General features: G+C 40.5%; 1 long non-coding RNA gene across 1 annotated transcript; it reads left to right on the plus strand.

The window, feature by feature from the left end:
* Nucleotides 1-11,463: 11,463 nt before the first annotated feature.
* Nucleotides 11,464-17,752, plus strand: LOC122453992. The gene is made up of 5 exons (XR_006273254.1): nt 11,464-11,620; nt 13,119-13,326; nt 13,678-13,811; nt 16,347-16,388; nt 17,653-17,752. It is a non-coding gene; the product is annotated as an uncharacterized LOC122453992 (long non-coding RNA).
* Nucleotides 17,753-21,050: the final 3,298 nt, after the last annotated feature.

Raw genomic sequence — 21,050 nt, forward strand, 5'->3', positions numbered from 1 at the left:
ATAGAGCTTCTCCATCTTCAGCTGCAAAGAATACAGTCAATCTGATTTGGGCATTGACCATCTGGTGATGTCCATGTGAAGAGTCTTCTCTTGTGTTGTAGGAAGAGGCTGTTTGCTATGACCAGTGTGTTCTCTTGGCAAAACTCTGTAAACCTTTGCCCTGCTTCATTTTGTATTTCAAGGCCAAATTTGCCTGTTAGTCCAGGTATCTCTTTACTTCCTACTTTTGCATTCCAGTCCCCTATGATGAAAAGGACTTTTTTTTTTTTTTTGGTGTTAGTTCTAGAAGGTCTTGTAGGTCTTCATAGAAACATTCAACTTCAGCTTCTATGGCATTAGTGGTTGGGGCATAGACTTGGGTTACTGTGATATTGAATGGTTTGCCTTGGAAATGAACAGAGATCATTCTGTCATTTTTGAGATTGCACCCAAGTACTGCACCCTTTTGCTGAGTGACTGATCTGAACTGAATATGTTATGAATAGATGCTCTTAATCTTAATACAGTCAAATATACCAATCTGATCCTTTATAATTTGTACTTTTTCTGTCTTGCTTAAGAAATTCTTCCTTATCTGGAATTTTAAAAGAAATTCTATTATTTTAATTCTAAAATTTTCACTTCCAAGTCCTCAATCCACTTGGAATTAACTTTTAGGTATGATGTAAGGAAGAGAATCTGTCTGCAATGTGAGAGACCAGGGTTCGATCCCTGGGTCAGAAAGATCCCCTGGAGAAGGAAATGGCAACCTACTCCAGTATTCTTGCCTGGAGAATCCCATGGACAGAGGAGCCTGGCAGGCTATGGTCCATGTGGTCACAAAGAGTTGGACATGACTGAGTGACCCACACACACATGGAAGAAATACATTTTAAAATCTGTATGGATAATTACCCCACTTTGTTCTATAGCTTTGTGTCTTATTGATATTAAGGGAATAATATATAGGATCAGAGACTAAAAGAAAAATCTAATTTGTAGGGATTCAGCTCTGCTAATGCTAGGCCACTTTAGGAAAAAGAGAAGCTGGGTAAAGAGAATAAGGGCTTCCCTGATAGTTCTATTGGTAAAGAATCCGCCTGCAAGTGCAGGAGTCCCCTGTTCGATTCCTGGGTTGGGAAGATTCTCTGGAGAAGGGTAGGCTACCCACTCCAGTATTCTTGGGCTTCTTGGTAGCTCAGCTGGTAAAGAATCCACCTGCAATGCAGGAGGCCTGGGTTCAATCCCTGGGTTGGGAAGATCCCCTGGAGGAGGGAAAGGCTCCCCACTTCAGTATTCTGGAGAACTCTATGGACTATATGGTCCATGGGGTCACAAAGAGTCAGACATGACTGAGCAATTTTCACTTTCAAAGGTAATAAAATGACTTCACTGAATCATTCATCCTTTCCCTGCTAACCTGTGTTGCCAACTTGGTCATAGATTAGATGTCCTTGTATGTATAAGGCTTTGTCTGCATATTCAAAGCTATTGCATCCAATTACATTAAAATATATTGAATAATTACTATGTAACAGGTAGCACTGTGTATCCTGTGGATGCAGCAGCAAACAACAGGAAATCTCTGCTTTTGTATAGTTTATGGGAGACAGAGGATACAGAGATACCCAAATAAAGTATATAAAAGTTTATAATTCACTGTGGAGAAACTAAAACAGAGAACGGAAACACGAAGCGGGTAGGTCTGGGGAGAGCAGACATTGCTAGTTTTCACAGGAACCTTCACTATGAGGATGGCGTTTGAGCACTGACCTGAAGAAGGTGAGGGGAGGAACTGAGCTCTGCTGACAGACACCACCCCAGTGAGATGTCACGTGGTATATTTATGAACAAGCGGCCTTTCTAACACAATCCCAAACATACCTACTCCTGGAATCGGTCATGATTAAAGCTTTGCCATTTTTTGTTATTGTTTTTGCTATTTAATGATAAATTACTGAGAAATAGGTGAAAACTGTGTGGATCACAACAAACTATGGAAAATTCTTCAAGAGATGGGAATACCAGGCTTCCTGACCTGCCTCTTGAGAAACCTGTATGCAGGTCAGGAAGCAACAGAACTGGACATGGAACAACAGACTGATTCCAAATTGGGAAAGGAGTACATCAAGGCTGTATATTGTCACTTGCTTATTTAAATTATATGCAGTATACATCATGAGGAATGCTGGGCTAGATGAAGCACAAACTGGAATCAAGATTGCCAAGAGAGAAATATCAGTAACCTCAGATATGCAGATGGGACTACCCTTATGGCAGAAAGAAAAGAGAAACTAAAGAGGCTCTGGATGAAGGTGAAAGAGGAAAGTGAAAAAGTTGGCTTAAATCTCAACATTCAGAAAACTAAGATCATGACATCCAGGCCCATCACTTCATGGCAAATGGGGAAACAATGGAAACAGTGGCTGACTTTATTTTTTGGGGCTCCAAAATCACTGCAGATGGTGATTGCAGCCATGAAATTAAAAGACGCTTACACTTTGGAAGGAAAGTTATATCAACATAGACAGCATATTAAAAAGCAGAGACATTACTTTGTCAACAAAGGTCTGTCTAGTCAAGGCTACGGTTTTTCCAATAGTCATGTATGGATGTGAGAGCTGGACCATAAAGAAAGCTGAGTGCCGAAGAATTGATACTTTTGAACTGTGGTGTTGGAGAAGTCTCTTGAGAGTCCCTTGGACTGCAAGGAGATCCAACCAGTCAGTCCTAAAGGAAATCAGTCCTGAATATTCATTGGAAGCACTGATGGTGAAATTAAAGCTCCAATACTTTGGCCACCTGATGTGAAGAACTGACTCATTGGAAAAGACCCTGATGCTGGGAAAAATTTAAGGCAGGAGGAGAAGGGGATGACAGAGGATAAGATGGTTGGATGGCATCACCAACTTGATGGACATGAGTTTGAGAAAGCTCTGGGAGTTGGATAGACAGGGAAACCTGGTGTTCTGTAGTCCATGGGGTCACAAAGAGTTGGACATGACTGAGCGACTGAAGTGAACGGAGTAAGATTTTTATGAAAATTTACAATCAATTCTATAATTTGGGGTATTTTTATGTTAAAGTAAACTACATATACCAAAGCCTGCTTTTTAAGACATTTAGTTCTTTCAAGACCAAGCAAATTCTGTACAGAAACAAAAGAAGATGGAAAAAGAAGAATTCACGAACTGGTCCCTGCCTATATCTGTAGTCTTATCTCACTTGCCACTTTCCTGGTGTCCCCTATTGCTATTGTTTAGTCACTACATTATATTTGACTTTCTTGTGACCCCATGGACTGTAAAGCTCCTCTGTTCACAGGATTTCCCAGGCAAGAGTACTGGAGTGGGTCACCATTTCTTTCTCTGGGGGATCTTCCCAACCCAGGGTTGGAAACCTAGTCTCCTGCATTGGCAGGTGGGTTCTTTACTGCTGACCTCCCAGGGAAGCCCTGGTGTCCCCTACACTCCTGCAAATTCTGAACTCCTTTCATTTTCCCCAACGTTGCCATATCTCTTTTGCTTTTATGCATTGGTACAGATTGTTTCTCCTCTGTTTGCAATGCCCTCCTACCCACTTCCTCCTCCACCTAGCTTAGACTCACCTTCCAGCCCTGGTTTAAGCTTCATCACCTTGGGGAAGCCATTCCTAACAAAGATGCCCATTTTCTGTCGCCCCTAAGTTCTAATTTTAGTCATTGCTCCAATCTGTGTTACACTACCTATTTGTATATCTCCCCAGCTATAAATGAGCAACTTCTGGGCAAAGACTATGTATTCTTCATCATGGTACAGTGGATATCCAATTAATATTTGTTGGATTTTATGAATTTTAAAACTCTTTGGATTTTTTAATGCACTCTGCAGCACTGTGACGATACCGCCCATTTCCGAGTTAAGAAGAGCTGTCCTGGGGCCTCAAGGACTCCGTGTCCTTGGGACCTTCCCTCTTTCCATACTGGACTCACTGGCCCTCTGAATCTGCCACTCCTGAAAGCGCTTTGTGTTTTCTGCCAACTTCTGGTCAAATTATCATAGACTGTCCTCCCCTGTGCTCAGGAATCTAAGGGTTAAAATAAAAAGAAGTTATTGTATTCAGAGATGTGTGCTTCTGGAAATCGCCTCACTTTTCTGAGACTCTGAAACCCATTCAGACAGATTCGAAGGACAGAAGGTTCCTTAGTTAGGGGAACTTTAATATGTTTATTGCCATATACCTTATTGCTGATAAAGATGACAATATGCTGAGTTTAAATGTTGGGCACTGCAGGATGACTATAATATAAGAGCTTTCTTTTGCCTGCCAGGTCACGTAGAATTCAAAATTTCACTTCTTAGCACTTTTGTCTTAAAGTAACACTTTTTCCCCAAAAGACGCAGTCACATTTTTTGCTTGTATTTGTACCGTGCTAGCAGTGTAGTCTGCATAGATTTCTCTTTCTGCTCAGCAGCTGGCATCTGAGTGTCTTCTCTGGTCTCCTTATCCCTGCTGCAATGCTTTCTTTCATCAGCATGTTGCAACTTTGACTTTTCTTGCCTCCCTAGAGTGTGTGATTTGGTGGAACTGTATCAGCAATGACATCACCACCACGTTTGCTTAGGGGGCTGACGTCTTAGTTTATCAATGGAAGCATTGTGAAAAATCACACGGGCGAGATCCATTTAGTTCAGACAGTTTGTATAGTACAAGGGTTGAGAATTCTCAAAGACCATGCTTCATTGGATATAAAGAGAACCTCAAATATTATGTTCAGTACTTAAGACTCCATGGTTATTTCTCCTTGGGAGCTGGGAAGAGGGAATTGATACAAAAACAAAGATAATTGATGGAATACATTCTCTCTAATGATGTGTTACATCAGATAAAATTACCTGAGAACTAATTGTTCCCAGTCTTCGCAGGCCACTGAGTTTCAAATCCACCTATTGAAATGATAAGAATGGAACGGCCTTGATGTACTCCTTCCTTATACAGCACGGCAGGGGTAAGATGGGTGTAAAACTCACAGACAAGGCTATCTTCAGAAACTGACTAGGGATCATAATCCTATTGAGCCTCATCGGTACCTTTTAATCTCAACTTTGATAAATCAGCTCTTGGCATATTTATCAAAACTTTGTTCAGAGATGTTCACTTGGGTTTGTAAAATGTTAGATAATAAGTCTATTTATGAATGGGTAAAGGAGCTACCTAAATATTTACATATGGAATTGGACAAAGGACTCAGCTGCTCTGAAACACCTTTACCATATGCCAAAGAGAGCCTGGAATTCTCAGCCTTTCCAACATTTCTTTGGGTTCAGGTATAGTCTCCCAAAGTTCCCTCAAGAGACTGCCACTAAAACCCACTGACAGAGGCACATCACACCCCAGCTCTCTCACATCAAACTTGTAATCAGGATGTGTCAGTGGACTGGTTTTGGTTTGGTTTGGTTTGGCCTCGGTTTTATACGTAATTTACCGGAATCACTAGTTGGCATCCTGGCCATCAGGGAAGAACACACACAACAAAACAGGTATGGATTCGTCCTTCCTGCTTCGAGACTGGATCCACTTTTCTCTAGTGTAGCACTAACACCAACCACACGATCCTGAAATAGGAAGATACGTGGTATTCGCAGGTTAGAACCCCAGATGTGCCCTTGTAAGGAAGCCCAAGAGGACACAGGAGCTGGAATGGTGATCTAGAAGCCAACTGAAATCAACCTTATAGTCATTTGGGGAAAAGAATCGAAAAAGAAATAGCACACCCCTAGACTGGGTTATGGGACCCCAGACACGACACTAAATTTGGCTTCTTTGTATAAATGTTGAAACGGTTCCCACAGTCTGCCACCTCTCTGAGCTCTTCGTATGCTGGATGTTGAATAACTGTGGGAACAATGAACCTCATCATTTTTTTCTGAGGAGGCCTTTTGTTGGTCCCACTGACCCAGGCATTTGAAAGATAAATATTTCAATTCTGAATTTAGGCTCTGATCAAGCATCTACCAATCTGACAGTTATCTTTAAGCCACTTGTCTTTTACTATCTCTCTACTTTTACTTAAAAGTTTGATCAAATTTGCAAAGCCAGGCACAGAACTGTGCTACACTTCATGATTCTGGTTTCAGATGCTAAGTCTATAAAGTAGGTTGCTGCAGCTCTTCAAAGCCTTCCCCTATCTCTGGGGTGGTTTATACTTCTCTATAGGCAGGAAAATGCAGAGACAAAAATGAGGTGTTGCCCTCCAGAGTCCGTTATCTTGCCTCACTGCCTTCCTAGATTCAGCTCTAATCTGTTGACCATGGCATGGTTCATGTTTCATTTGAAGGAGTTGTTTTTTCCTGAGAGGGAGGGACGATCCTTTTTCTCTGGACATGTGTTATAAATCTTGTTTTCTCTTGTTACATTTTGTGATTTTGTTTGCATCTTTATACAAAAGGAATTTATAGCAGTATCAATTAAATCCATATAAGGAAAAAAGTATCACATCTAACTCTATGACTCCTAAAAGACAAAAAGTATCTATTTAGCACAATTTTGCTTCTTTCAAATAAACATAGTCACAACTGTATCTTAGTTCCTTGGGGGAAGCTGTGGAAGCCACTGAATAAATCCAATAAAGCTTAAAGTTCCTTCCCATGTCTGTTTTATGCATGGTTTGTAAAGTTTTAAAAGTTTCTGATGGTCTGTTTGTTCTACACTCACAAATCAACCCCCTCCCATAAAAAAATCCCAAAACTATAGTTAATTCATTCTGGGAGAAATAGCCAGGAACCTAAATAAGACATTTGTGATTTTAAAAAATATGTCAAATTTGATACTTTCAAATGGGGGGAAATTGCAATTGATAGAGATTTCTGATGTCTTACAAATACTTGCATCCAATTAAAACAGCAACTAATTTTAGTAATTGGCCAAATTCCTAATTCTTCTTTCCTACATGCCCATGAACATAATTATTTAGCATAACTGAGTATGAAGAAGAAAACAAAAGCAAAATATCAAGACCTCAACTAGCTTCCTGAATACTGACTCTAGAGTTATCTTTAGGACTGTATATTAGAAATGCTGACCTCAAAAGTGATGATTGAAAAGTAAAAGGCATGGTGAGACCCTGCTCTGACCCGAGGTGTTTGAATGCACAGGTGTGTAAGAGAAAAACTTCCCCGCGCACTGCATGTGAAGACACACCTCCCTCTGGGTGTGTCAGCTATGAAAGTGCTGCCATCCAGGACTGCTGGCCGCTTAGGGGTCATGCCATGATTGGTTACATTGGTGTATGCTGCTATTTTGTAGTCATCTTCATATAACAGAATGAAGAAAATTTTGAAATTTTTTTTCTGAAATTGAGAAAATGTGACCAAACAACCCATTAGTCATGACTTCCAGAGGTGAAGTGAAACCTGCAGCATTTTGATATGATGAGACAGATCAAATGATTTCTACAGGGTAATCACAACAATAACAGATTACAAATCTCAGCCTTTACCCTCTATCCTTTCACTAGTCTATCTGAAGTCACATTTTCATTCTATAACTCTGGACTCACAATATTTTGCATTTTTGGATAGATGCATGAAATGAAAATTCCAGGGCTCCATGTATTTCCAGAGTAGAAAACAAGGTTCTGAAGAAAAGGTAATTTATCATTTGACTCTGAGAACAGCATAGAGGTTGGTCAAAGAAGGTGAATTTAATATGATCTACCAGTCATAGCATATCCAATACCCTCTTAAATGATTCTCATTTCCAGTCTATAAAACCCTGCAGGGGAATTCATTGTACAAATTTGTTGTACAACAGTATCCTCTTCAGGCACCAAGGAAGACTCATTTATCTCAAATTGCAGAACAGAATGAACAAGTCTATTTCAATCTGTTGTTATCCTTCTGAATTAATTTCAGAGATGTCACTAATCTTATGCCCCCTATTCCATGGAGAGCTGAAGTGAACCCTCTTTTTTCTTCTTTCTAGCTCTCCATCAACCAATGACTGTACCAATGACCAATTAATCAGTCAAACCAGTTCGCTGTGTGCATGAGACAAAATACACATCGCTGAGCTTTCTTCAAAGGCTTTATAGGGACTGCTTCTTAGAATGAGGTGCTGGCAGTGGGATGGGAGGACGATGGGAGGGAAAACATGAGAAGAAGAGGGGGGGGACTTGGAAAGCTGGTGGGAAAAGAGCAAAAACACAGATCTAGAGAGAGTGCTGAGCATGACCAGATGTGAGAGGGAAAGAGAAAGGTGGAGTAGGTCAGACCAGGAGAGTGAGGAGATGGGGGGCCAAGGTGTGTTCTTGAGGCCCTCAAGTGAAAGAATAGAAAAAGCACAAACATTCTCAGTCATTCTTCTCTCAAGGGCTGACTAGGTTCCAGAATATTATTGCCCCATCTCAGCTGAGTGCAAGCATATTTGTGTGTAAAATGTGTCATGGAATTTCCAGGAGGAAGGGAACTATAGCCCCCATCATGACAGCCTCTCGTTCTGAGCTTCCACTGAAATTTTAATTGGGACTGGCAGGGTGTGTGTGTGTGTGTATGTGTGTGTGTTGTGCGTGTGTGTTCGTTCCACATCTTTAACCTCCAATGATAGATTTGAAACAATGGGTTTGTATTATAATAGCTAATGTTTGCTGAGCCCTATCAGTCAGGTACTATGCTTCCCTCTTCACAGAGATGATCTCATTTAACTCTCAGACCTAAGGACGATGTACAGTTTTACAGATTTCCATTCAACACATCAGAAAACTAAAGCTTAGAGAGGTTAAGTACCATTTCCCAGCTAGCAAGTGCTGAAGCCAGATTTTTCTCTCTTAAAATATAGACTTGATAAAGAGTATGTATTTGATCATCTAAGCTCTAGTACTGCATCAAGAATGAAGGTACAGTCAACAAATGTTTAACAATGTTGTAATTAAATTGGCCATCTGTTCATTAATAGAAAGGGGTTTGGATTCTTTTTAATTATGCAGTGAGCATGTCTACTGACACATTAACGTCTTAATGAAACCAGTGAATTTCCTGATCCTTCTGAAGCAGTGTATACACTATCTTTCAGAAGTCATTGGAGAATACAAAAGCAGAGTGTCAGCTCTAACAAGGGCCTCTCTATAAAAGGGCCAGTTGCAACTCATTCTTACAGGCCTAATTCATTGAATCCCTTCTTTGAATCCTTCCTAATGCCATCATCTAAGGACAACTGAAAATTCCATTCTTCACTATAGGACTGTCTCTCTTCTCACTCTACTTCGTGAAGCCTGGCTGGGCATAGTGTTCCCACTGAATCCAAGAGAAGCTTAATGTTTAGATTATTCTAAAGGGTGCAGAGTAAGATTATGAGCTGACCATGATTTGAAAGCAGGAAGAGTTAGAATCTTAATTGGACAAGTCTACCATATTCCTTTATACTCAAAGCCGTGCACAGCACTTGTACTCTGAAAAACAAAAATACCGTGGTTGTCTTAATTCCATGATCTTAACAGTGTGTTCAATCTTTACAAATGAAAAAAGGGAGACAATTTTAAAATGCTGAAACGTTTTGCCTTTAACAAACAGCTTACATTAAAATGCCACTATGAGGGCATTATGCTAAGTGAAATACACTAAGCTAAATGAAAGACAAGGCAAGTTTACACATACTGACTGCATGGTATCCCTAACATGTTAAATTAAAAAAAAATCTAACTCACAGAAACAGAAAAGTGGTTTCCAGGGTACCTGGAGAGTGCTGGGGGAAATAAGGAGAGATCGGTGAAAAGATTCAGATGTTTAGCTGTAAGACAAATAAAGTCTAAGAATCTAATGTAAAGCATGGCAACTACAGTTGATAACACTGTAATTATATAATTGAAATTTCCTAAAAGGGTAAAATTTTATTGTTCTTCAACAAATAAAGGTTAAATATGTGATGGATATGTTAATTAACTAGGTGGTGGGAATCTTTTCACAATATACATGCATATCAAATCACCACAATGTACACTTTAAATATCTTACTAATTTATGTGTCAATTATACTTCAATAAAGCTGAAAAAAATGGTGCCATTATGTTAATGTTGAACTTTAGGGATCTGACTTTTATCATCATATCTCCATTGCTAGACAAAAATTTTTGAAAATAACACATATAAGAAGCAATGCCCTTTCCTTTAGTTAAACTTTAGTCTAAAGTCGATATTAACTTGCATTTCAACTTTTCCATAAATCTGGTCTCTGCTGAAACTGGTCACTACAGTTCTCAACACCGTATTAATTTTAATTTGGCTTGTATTTCTCAAACACTTCCTGCAGCCCATTGTGCTAAATGCATTCAATCAATCCCCTTTCTTCAGTCTCCACAACGGTGCCATATGCTTCTCCTGGACTTTGTAGGTGAGGGCGCTGAAGCTTACACGTCCCAGCAGTTGGCACAGGGTGGGGGCAAGAGCTGAGTCACCAGTCTGAGCCAGAACCCATATCCTCACCCACCATGTGAGGTGACTGTCCCGGTTTAGCTACCTTATAAGACCTTTCACGTCGAAGAGCACTTGAATCTTGCAAAGATCTGAGGACTCTTGTATGATGCAGACAATAGATGGCCTGTGTGTGCTAGAGAATTAGGGAGGTAATATACTAAGTGATTAGTCAGGATTCCTGGTATCACCTTCCCTAGAATATCTTACCACAAAATCATAATCAAGTTAGTAAAACTGTTACAAATTGAATCCCAAAGACTGCTGAATCCCAGTTCTCTCTCTAGAGTAGAGCAGCTAAAAAAAAGAATAATTGGGGTGAGTTTTCTGAGGGTCTGAAAAACAGTATGATTTAATGACAAGAACACTGAGCCATTAACAGGGATCAGGGTGTTAATGCCAATGAAGTAGATGTGTCAGGACTCTCGACCTCTCTGGACCCAATTCTGTTCATCTTTGTACCAAAGAAAACATTCTTTCATTCAAGACAGATTTATTAAATGCTTATTATGAACCAAGTCCTGTGCTAGATGTTGGGATATCCAAACTGTAGGAGATAGCCCTTCCCATCTAGAAATTTATAGTTTAGTCAGGGGGGGATAAAGACAAATTGGTAATTCTGGGTGGTGAGTGCAATGATGGAAGTATACAGAACATTCTGTGGTAACACATGTTAAAGGAATCCAGTCGAGGCATGGGTGGCAGTGTTCAGGCAAAGTTTCCTGGAGGAGATAAGTAAAAATCAACGCAAGCCCTGGAAGGATGAAAACAAGTTATCTAGATGCAGAAAGGCAGGGAACCTGGGTGACAAGGCAGGGGGCAAGGTGCATCTCTGGAGGAAGGAGCCACGGCCAGAGCCCAGGGATGACAAGAAGCCGGTAGTGTGCCTGCAGAACTGAAAGGAGGTCAGAATGACTGAACCCTTGTGGGCGGGCAGGTTGTGGAGGTGTGTGCCTGTGTGTGCACGTGGGCTGACGGGTGTGGGAGGACTGGAGTGATCAGGGGAAGTCGGGAGAGACGGAGCAGCAGAGCTAACCAGGAACCAGTGCGTAAAGAACTGAATACCGTGAATAACCTGTCCAAGAGCAACGGGGAACTGGGAAAGAGTTTTAAAGAAGGGGCTGGCATGATTGATGAGTAGTTTTGAGGGGCATCCTGGCAACAGCATGGAGAATAATGTTGGGGAAGGAAGTCTGGAGGTAAGTAGGTTGAATAGGAAGCTGCTGCACTCGTCTAAGGCAATGGTTCCCAACCCTGAGTGGGCAACAGAATCACTTGAAGGGCATGTTAAAATACAGATGGCAGGGCTCCAGCCCCAGAGTTTCTGAACAGGCGGGTCCCTGGTGTGTCCTGAAAAACTGCATTTCTTATGCGTCCCCCCTACCCCATGCTGGGGCTTCCCATCCAGGGGCCCACTTTGAGAACAGCGGTTTGAGGCAATGTTGATTGCTCGTTGTAAAACTCTGGGGTTCCTTATCACTCAAAGCAGTTTTTCCTTCATGAATATATGTTTTGTAAAACACACTCATTCTATCCAAAAACATTTTTTCATAGCTGAATATGGACCTCATGAAGCTAATTCATTATCATTGTCCTAGATACGGCCTTACTTGTTTCCATTTCATCTCTTCTATTTTCTCAAGTTGAATTTTATTTGATACACCACAGAAAAATCTCATGGTACATCCAGTAATTTGCAACAGGATTAAAAAGCTGAAATGCCACTGCAGTTGACTAAATCCTTTGTCTGACTAAAATACAATAGACCAATTGAAGGCTGTAATATTTGGGCTCAGATTTTAGAAATGAAACCTTGTAGAGGAAAAAAAAGTCTTATCTGCTTTACATGGATTTAAAAACCCACTCCTCTTATTTTGAGGATGAAAAAAAAAAAAAAGAGAGAGCAAGAGAGAGATGTTAACTGCAAACTGAAAACAGGCCCATAATCACAAATTCCTTTTCTTATTGAGTATCTAGTAAAGAACATTATATCAAGGACAAACAATGCCTCTTCAGAAAGGGGAGAAAAAAAAGGAACTCTGTTACTTTAGAACAAGGCCTGCATGTCCTTAAAAATCAGTATAATTGAAACAAAAACGTTCTGTGTTAAAATTTTTTCATTTTAATGACAGTGAATTTGAAAAACCATCAGACAGCTTTGACTTAATGGTGGACTATTATTCATGCTGCAGAATTATTTTAGCAACATACTTGAGTCTATTAGTGTATTATTGTAGTGTATTAGTGTATATATTGAAACACATACCCATCTCATAAGAAAGATCAAAACAGTCAACACATAATGATTTACTGACACCATTTCTTAGGTGTTTACTTCCAGTGATTCTACATGGATTCTCTTTCCTTTATTAACTTAATATCTGAGGTGCAAATTTACCAGTTCTTTTCTCTCTCAGTATCAGGCTATTTTCTTTAGAAAACACTGCTTCAGTATGCTTGTCCAAAGTTCCCTTGAAAAATGTAAAGATTCTTCCCTGTTACTAAAAAATATTAATCATCTGAATCTTAATGAAGGCTAAAAACAGCCAGAGTAACTGATAAAAGGGACTAATGAAGCTGATTCCATCAATTCAGGTATTCTCTCTTAGCTAAGTAACTTCTGTTTGTGAACTCACAGTTGGTTTCACTAGAAAGGATTACAGCATCTCAAGCAGTGGGCCGTAATTATTATTACAGGTGTGGCCGCAGACGGCAGGAGCAGATGAGCTCATAAGAAACAAAGATTTGCTCTGCCGAATGATCTATGTTCAGTCAAGAACAAAGAGCGGCCGCATAAATGAGCGGCCGTGTCAACAAATGGAGCCATCACTAGCATACACGTCAGAGTGCGCTCCGTCAGCCAGCATACACACTCTCTCCATGTCCGTCCTGTACCCTCGCGGAGGTGAGTTTGGCTCCTCTGTCCTCTCCAGGCCTCCCACTGGTGGGCAGGGGCTGGCTGGGTAACCATAAGGAAGCTTTGTTCCCTTCATCTTTCACCACCAGCCCCCAACCTCAGTCTATTTTACAACCTCCGCAACATCAACACAGCCGGTGACCCTGAACGAGAATATTAAGGCTTTATTTCTCTCTCAGCCAGAAGGAGGACAGTAAACCAAATTTATCTTTAGGGGTTGAATACTAAAGTGAGCAGCACTGATTTTATCTGTCTTTAGAAAGTCCTGTTTGGGTCCAACAGTGAACTGGGTTGGATTTTGGCTAATTGGGACAACGTGTTTTACTTCTTGATTTTTAGATTTGTATGAAAGCAATTTACAGGGCTGGCAGCCAAGACTCCATTGGCAAGGTGACTCAGAAAAGAACTGCAATTATGCAAATGATCAAGAAAAAAAATAAGAAGAGCTACAAGATCCAGTGTGCCTAATTGAGGTGGGGCACTTGTATCCCTTTTCCCTGCTTTGTTTGGTTGTACTGTCAAAGACTGATCTACTCTGCGTGGGTTGGATGGTGAAGGACATAGTATTGAGCCCACAGTGGTTAGGGTTTCAGTATGGCCTTTCAGAAGATCATGAAGAGGATTAAAAGCTTTTTCATGCAAGCAAGGATTTTAACTTGGTGTTTATAAACCAACACTGGACAAGATTGAGGTGGAAAGGATACTATTAAGGAAACTTACAGAATGACATTTTAAAGGGTCTTTTATCTTTTCTCAACAATTTTTATTATATGTGAATCAAAGTCTTCAAACAGCTTTATTCATATCAGAAGTTTGGCTTTGGATACAGAATTGCTAACTTGAGGGTGACATTTGATTAAAGGGCGTGGGGTAGTGTCATTTGTTTAAGTAATGAATTCTTAAACACATGGGCAGGATTTTCTGAGGACTACATAGGGTGGGGAGCATCCTGAAAAATATGCATAGGAGACTATCATATGCCTGTTTCTAAGTAGAATGTGGAACATGTGAAATGGAATGTAGAACGTGAGATAGTCCACCTCTATGTCTTTAGTGGCTAAAATTGCATGCCCTATACTACTACTTTGCAGACACTAGCTTGGCAGCTTGGGACTTTGAAGGCAGAGGAGAAAGTTCAGTGTACTGAGTGTGGCTGATCAAAAGGCGATGACAGCAGGCAGGGCCTTGACGTTGTAAGGAAAACAGTCGCAGCATTTTCCCCTCAAGCCCGGGAGACAGAGATAAATGAGAGGGCCAAGCCCCTTAAAAGCTATTAAAAGTCACTGACAGGCAAGATCTTGTCAATAGTGACCTCTGCTGTTTGCCAGGACTAGGCCGCCTAGCTTTGGGGTCACAGCGTGCCAGGGGCATGCAGAAAAGGGGTTGAGGCCTCAGGGGCTTGGCCTGGAACCGCCCCCCCCGCCCCCACACACACACACACAAAGCCAGTGAGTTGGGCAACAGCGCACTACAAGGGCTGTGCCCCCCAGGAACGTCAAGGCACTGGGTTTGATTTCAGCCTCCCCGTGGGAGGAGAGCACAGAGATAGGCCGCGGCACTCTGAAACCTGTATCTTGCCCAGTCGTTTGCTTTACTCTGGGCTGCTCTGAAAAGGAGGCGCCCTGTGGATTCGCTGCCTGTCGTCAGATTTAAGGGGGCACAGCAAGCACACACAGGAGAGGGAAGGCGTGAGGCTGTGTGGTGCAGAGATGCGGATCCCCACCCCTGCACCCACCCCCAACTCGGGACACCGACCAGCCTGGTCCATGTCTCACTGATCAAGCCAGACAGGGCCCGTGGAGACAGTGTTCTGACCTGGGGAGGAAATTAAGAAAGGCACTCAGATGTGGCAGCAAATGGTTCATCCCAATGGCAACAAGTCAAGTCAATGCCTGCGTGGAATTTTTGCCTGAAAAAGTGAACGTGAAAGTCGCTCAGTTGTGTCCAACTCTGTGACCCCATGGCCTGTAGCCCATCAGGCTCCTCTCTCCATGGGATTCTCCAGGCAAGAATACTGGGGTGGGTAGCCATTCCCTTCTCCAGGGGATCTCGACTCACGGATCAAAGCCATGACTCATGTCTCTTGCACTGGCGGGCAGGTTCTTTACCACTAGTGCCACCTGGGAAGCCAAGCATTATGTCTTTCATAAAGACCTATTTCTTTCCTTTAAAAAAAAATTTAACAATTTTTAAATTTATTTTATGTTTGGCCTCACTGCAGGGCATACAGGATCTTAATTCCCCAATCAGAGGTCAAACCCATGTTGCATTGGAAACATAGAATCTTACCAGTGGACCACCAGGGAATTTCCAAGGACCTATTTCTTGTCATTTTCCATGTTTTTGTCATTTCCTTTTGCATCTTTATATTTCCTTTTCCGTCTTCCCTGGTGGCTCAGTGGTAAAGAATCCACCTTCCAATGCAGGAGATGTGGTTCAGTCCCCGGGTCAGGAAAATTCCCTGGAGAAGGAAATGGCTACCTACTCCAGTATTCTTGCCTGGAGAATCCCATGGACAGAAGAGCCTGGTGGGCTACAGTCCATGGGGTCACAAAGAGTTGGACACGACTGAGTGACTAAACAACAAAAACAACCAAAGCATTCCACTAAGTGATAACTTTATTAGTTTTCCTCTCAAACTCATCCCTTCTCCCTCCTATCATTTTCTGCTATTGAAAAATCTGGATTTACCAGGAAATGATATTTTAAACTAGTGTTAGTTTTACTTTCTAATTGTAGCTAATAATGCCATAGCTTTGCAATAAATAATGTGAATAGCTTTGCAGTGTCTTTGGTGTGACATAAAGAATGCTGTAATTATACTATTTATATACGAGTGTTGTTGAAGACACTGGATTTGCTCCCTAAGGGAGGCACGTGACACTAAACTACCAGAGGCAGCAACCACATTTGGAGAATGAGTCACAACTTAATGGGAAGGGCAGGAATGAGGTGTTTTTGTATTGCCTTGATTATTCAACTAATTCCTTTCTTCTGATGTTTTTAAGGAAGCTGGGCCCACCCAAGAGGAGGAAGAGGTAAATAAAGAGGTATGGTCTTTTAGAGATGAGCCATAGGCTTTCTGTCTCTAAAACATATATCATGACACCTTTCAACCAACTGGTTATCAATTGATTCTTAAATGTTTAGCAGAGGGAGAAGTTACAAATATCACTATTTAGAGAATGAGATAATTAAGGATTAATAGAATTAAATAAATTTTCTTACTTTCTATGAGAAGGAATAAACAAGGTCATTATCTATCCCTCTATAGTTCCTAAGACAGGAACATAAAAATATCTTCCTGTTTTTAAACCCACTAGGTTTTTGTTTGTTTTTGTTTTTGTTTTTTTACCCCTCTAAAGACAGTGAAATTTTGTGCTCAAAATCAAAATCCTTAGTTTAAGTGGATAATTACAAGATTGTTGTAGGCATCCTATTTCTCTAAGGCATCAATAGGCCTTCTTATATTAAAAACTGCTTTATACAAATATTAAATAGAATGTTCAGGGAAGCCATTGAAGGTTTTGGTTTTTACTTTTATAGCTCCTTCTACTTTTTGGTATGGAAGAATATAGTGTATTTTTTAAATAATAAAGAAGTTAAAAAAAAACCCAGCTCTTCAATGTTGTGAGTATCTGAGCTGATCTTTAATAACAGGCATAGGTGGTTGATGGAAGGGATCTTTAGGCACACACCTACAAAGCCCGCAGGCTTTCACTATCACCCAGTCTCATAGGATCTGTCATATTTTATTGGTTTCTCATTGGTTAGTCATTGTATGGTTTGGCACCATACTGAAATTTTACATTTTTGAAAACAATAGTGTGAACCAAGACCAGATTTTTCCTTCTGTTATGTGTCATTTAATTTGCTCTGGGTGCTTAAAAAACCCCTACATATTCAGCCAATTATATATTCTCTCCCATACTACTTCCGTCTCTTGGTCAGGGAAATTATAATTATGAGTTTGATTTGAGGAATTGGAAGTGGGAGGAGAGGTGTCACTGTAGTCATGGAGGAATAAGGACGGGCTAGTAGCTTGGAGGAGAGAAGGGACAAGGGTGTTCATTACGGTGGGAGCAAATAAATATTAGGATGATTTGGCAGGACTATTACATGCTGCAATGAGGGGTGTGTGTGTGCCTGCCTGTGTGTGGCGTAGTCTGTTAATTCTTTAACATGTAAGCTATAGGCACTGGTACACTGGTATAGGCAATGCATTTAGCACAATATATAGACCCTTGATAAAAGTTAGGAATACCAACTTAGATTTTTTTTTTCTAATATGGCATTTTCTATTTTTCCCCCCAGGTAGTCAGTTGAAGATCTATTCTTTCCTTCACTACAAAGAAGGACCATCATAAGAATGTTCTACTCTTCTCACCTTCCCAAATAAAACTTTCATGAATAATGGTCTGTTATTGTCTAGTTCTCTCTGACTTTAGGCAAGGACACTTCTATTTTAATTCTGTAATTTAAAAATGTTTTAATTTAGCATCTACTATGTACCAACAGAGAAAAATGTCCCCAGATTTCCAAAACTTGTCATCTCAGTACTGGAAAAGATAGGGTTTTTTTGTTTGTTTGTTTTTGTTTTAAATATTACAAGTCATATATAAAATTTAAGCTTAAGTGTTATAAATTTTAGAGTTAATTCTTTTGTTATTGTGGACATATTTTACAGTTTTCTAGAAGAGAGATAAATGAGGTCTGAGGAATACAAGACTCCTATTTTTTACTGTGTCAATAAGCAATACAGTTATTATATGTAATTATTTTTTCTTAGCATTTATCAATTAGGTTTTTTTTTTGAGCTATAAACCAAGAAGACTGTGACTTGTGAAACTCAGTGTTTTAGTTTCTTTGACTTTTAACAAAGTAGGTCTAACACTAAACATTAGAAGCTGCAGCATCTTCCTAGAACTTAGAAACAGCAAACATTAAATTCCTAGTGCTGAGCTTTTGAAACCTTAAACAATTGTCCGATGTTTCATTGAGCTATTCAGGATCTCAGCTACCACTGTCAGCTGTGAAACAAGTGGTTCCGGATGCCAGGAGAGATGGAGCATCCACCTTAACTTAGACCAGAGTCTAGGAAGAGACTTTCTCAGCAGGTTCATCTGGAGGCTTTTCTTAGTTGCCTTAATGGTTTTGAGTCATGAGAAGTTGCTGATTTATATGTAAATCATCATTTCCTAGAAATCATAAGTAATTTTAGGCTATATTAGGGTTTTAAGCAATAGCTGAGCAGACTTTTGGGGTGAGGCATTAGGAAGGAGGCTGGCACACCTGGTTAAATACTGATATACTTGGGTAGAAGTTTAATAGGTAAGGAAATTATTAAGGTTCATTATTGATGCTCATAGGAATATGTTTTAGTATAGGTCTCCTCATTTTCACTACTTTCAATCTTTTGAACTATCTTTCAAAATCAAAGAAGAGATCTAAGTACTGACACTCCCTTCTAGAAACCACCAGGAAAACATAACTTTCTAGCCTTATGTTGTATATTTGCTTCAATTTGTTAATTGTATTTTGATTTGTCATTGAATTTGCCACTAATTGACTTCTGTGTCCACAACTGAGTATTCTTGGGTTTTTTTTTTTTTTTTTTAAGTTTATGGATATTCTACCTTTCCCCCCAAAAGAATTTAAGGCAGCTTGTAAAAAATAAGCCCAATAAAAATTTTTTTTCACTTGAAGGCTGAGTCAGAAATATAAGAAGTCCTTAGGGTTCATTTTCCAATTATTATGCAAAACATGTGAAATAACCAATAAGCAGCAAAAGTGGATTTTACTTTCTGCATTGCTTTTGCCCCAGTACTGCTGCTGCTGCTGCTGCTAAGTCACTTCAGTCGTGTCCGACTCTGTGCGACCCCATAGACGGCAGCCCACCAGGCTCCCCCGTCCCTGGGATTCTCCAGGCAAGAACACTGGAGTGGGTTGCCATTTCCTTCTCCAATGCATGAAAGTGAAAAGTGATAGTGAAGTCGCTCAGTCATGTCCGACTCTTAGCGACCCCATGGACTGCAGCCTACCAGGCTCCTCCGTCCATGGGATTTTCCAGGCAAGAGGACTGGAGTGGGAGTCCACTGCCTTCTCTGTGCCCCAGTACTACCATCACAGTAATAATCAAGAAGAGTCTGCCACCTGAAACTAGGCAGAGCTCCTGGGCTTGCCAAAGTCAGTACAACACGCCCAGGAGTGTTCTCAGAACACCTTTGATTTCACCACCCCTGGGTGTTCACAGAGAAGGGATGATACTAAAAGGTATGCAGCCAAACAGTAATGGTTAGATGTCATCTTCTGCTGGGAAGTAAGATAATTAAGTAATTGCTTTGCTTTCATGCCACCACTTACAGACACCGTAGTCTCTCTCGGGAAAACAATAACCTTTTTAAGTGGACCAAGCCCATACTTTATAGCATATGAATTTTTTTGGGTTCTGCAGTGTTTAGCATTTCAGATTGTAGTTTGGATACATTTCAGAGGAGTAGAGCCAACTTGGCATTACTCAGTGTCTGACCAGCCAACCTGGACCCCTTCAGAAGGTGATTTTCCAGGCTGAATTCTTCAGGGCCTTGTTTCCCCCCTCCTATTTCCTTCTCCATTATGTTGCTTGCATTCATGGCTTATTAGCAATGCCAGCAGAAATGTTGGCTGCAAAAGTCAGGAAAAGTACAATCAGTCCAAGTTGAAGGTTGCTAGGCATATAGATGAAAGATTTAGTGGGGAAGAAATAACGGTTTTAAATGAATTTTTTAATTCTTTCAGTTTTTATTAATCTATGATCTCTTTGATGTTATTTCCTAGAGGAGGGAATGGCAACCCCCTCTAGTCATCTAGCCTGGAGAATCCCAGGGGCAGAGGAGCCTGGTGGACTACAGTCCATGGGGTTGCAAAGAGTCAAACATAACTGAGCAACTAACACTTGATGTTATTTATCAAAGAAAATGGATCTTTCTGTGTTCCTTGTAATCTATGAACGTGATTAAGTGAATCTTTGTTTTTTTTAAACAAACAGTAGTCAAATACCCACTGTCCTCTCAGTTTTCCTACAGTGCCATGATAGATTTATATCCTGTGAAGAAGCTTCTCCACTTGCTTCCTTCCCATTGATTTCTCAGCCTCTCCACGATGTGCCCTTCCATCACTCTGATGTTCGCCTCCCTCAGTGTCCCTGACGTCTTACTGACTGCTAAATCCAGTGGATTCTGTCAGTCCTTATCTTGCTGAAGCCCTGCTACATTTGGTGCCGTTATTCTTCACTTGTTGAAGCTCTCTCCTATAAGATCCATGAAGCCGTATCGTTCGAGCTATTCCTGTATCTTTTTGACCATCCTCTTGCTGACACATCTTCCTCTACCCACACAGTAAATGTTGTCATAGCCCTGGGTTATGTCTTTTGCAAGCTGCTTTTCTCATAAGAGTCACCTGAGTAAAATTCCCCATTCTGATTGAACATGTACCTATTTGCTAATGACTCCTATATCTATCTCCAGTCTTAACTCTCATTCAAGTTCTGAATTTCCACATCCAGTTTCCTATTTGTTCTTGCCACCTACATAGCTCATTGGCCTCTCAAACAGAATTGACTGTGTTGAACTTTTGTTTTTCCTTTTTCATTGGCTCCTCTTCGCATATTCTCTTTCCTTTAGTATCTTTACCATTTATCCAAATTAGAAATCTAAAATTTCACTTTACATTCC

This window comes from Cervus canadensis, chromosome 15, assembly GCF_019320065.1.
Source record: "Cervus canadensis isolate Bull #8, Minnesota chromosome 15, ASM1932006v1, whole genome shotgun sequence".
Classification (NCBI taxonomy): Eukaryota; Metazoa; Chordata; class Mammalia; order Artiodactyla; family Cervidae; genus Cervus; species Cervus canadensis.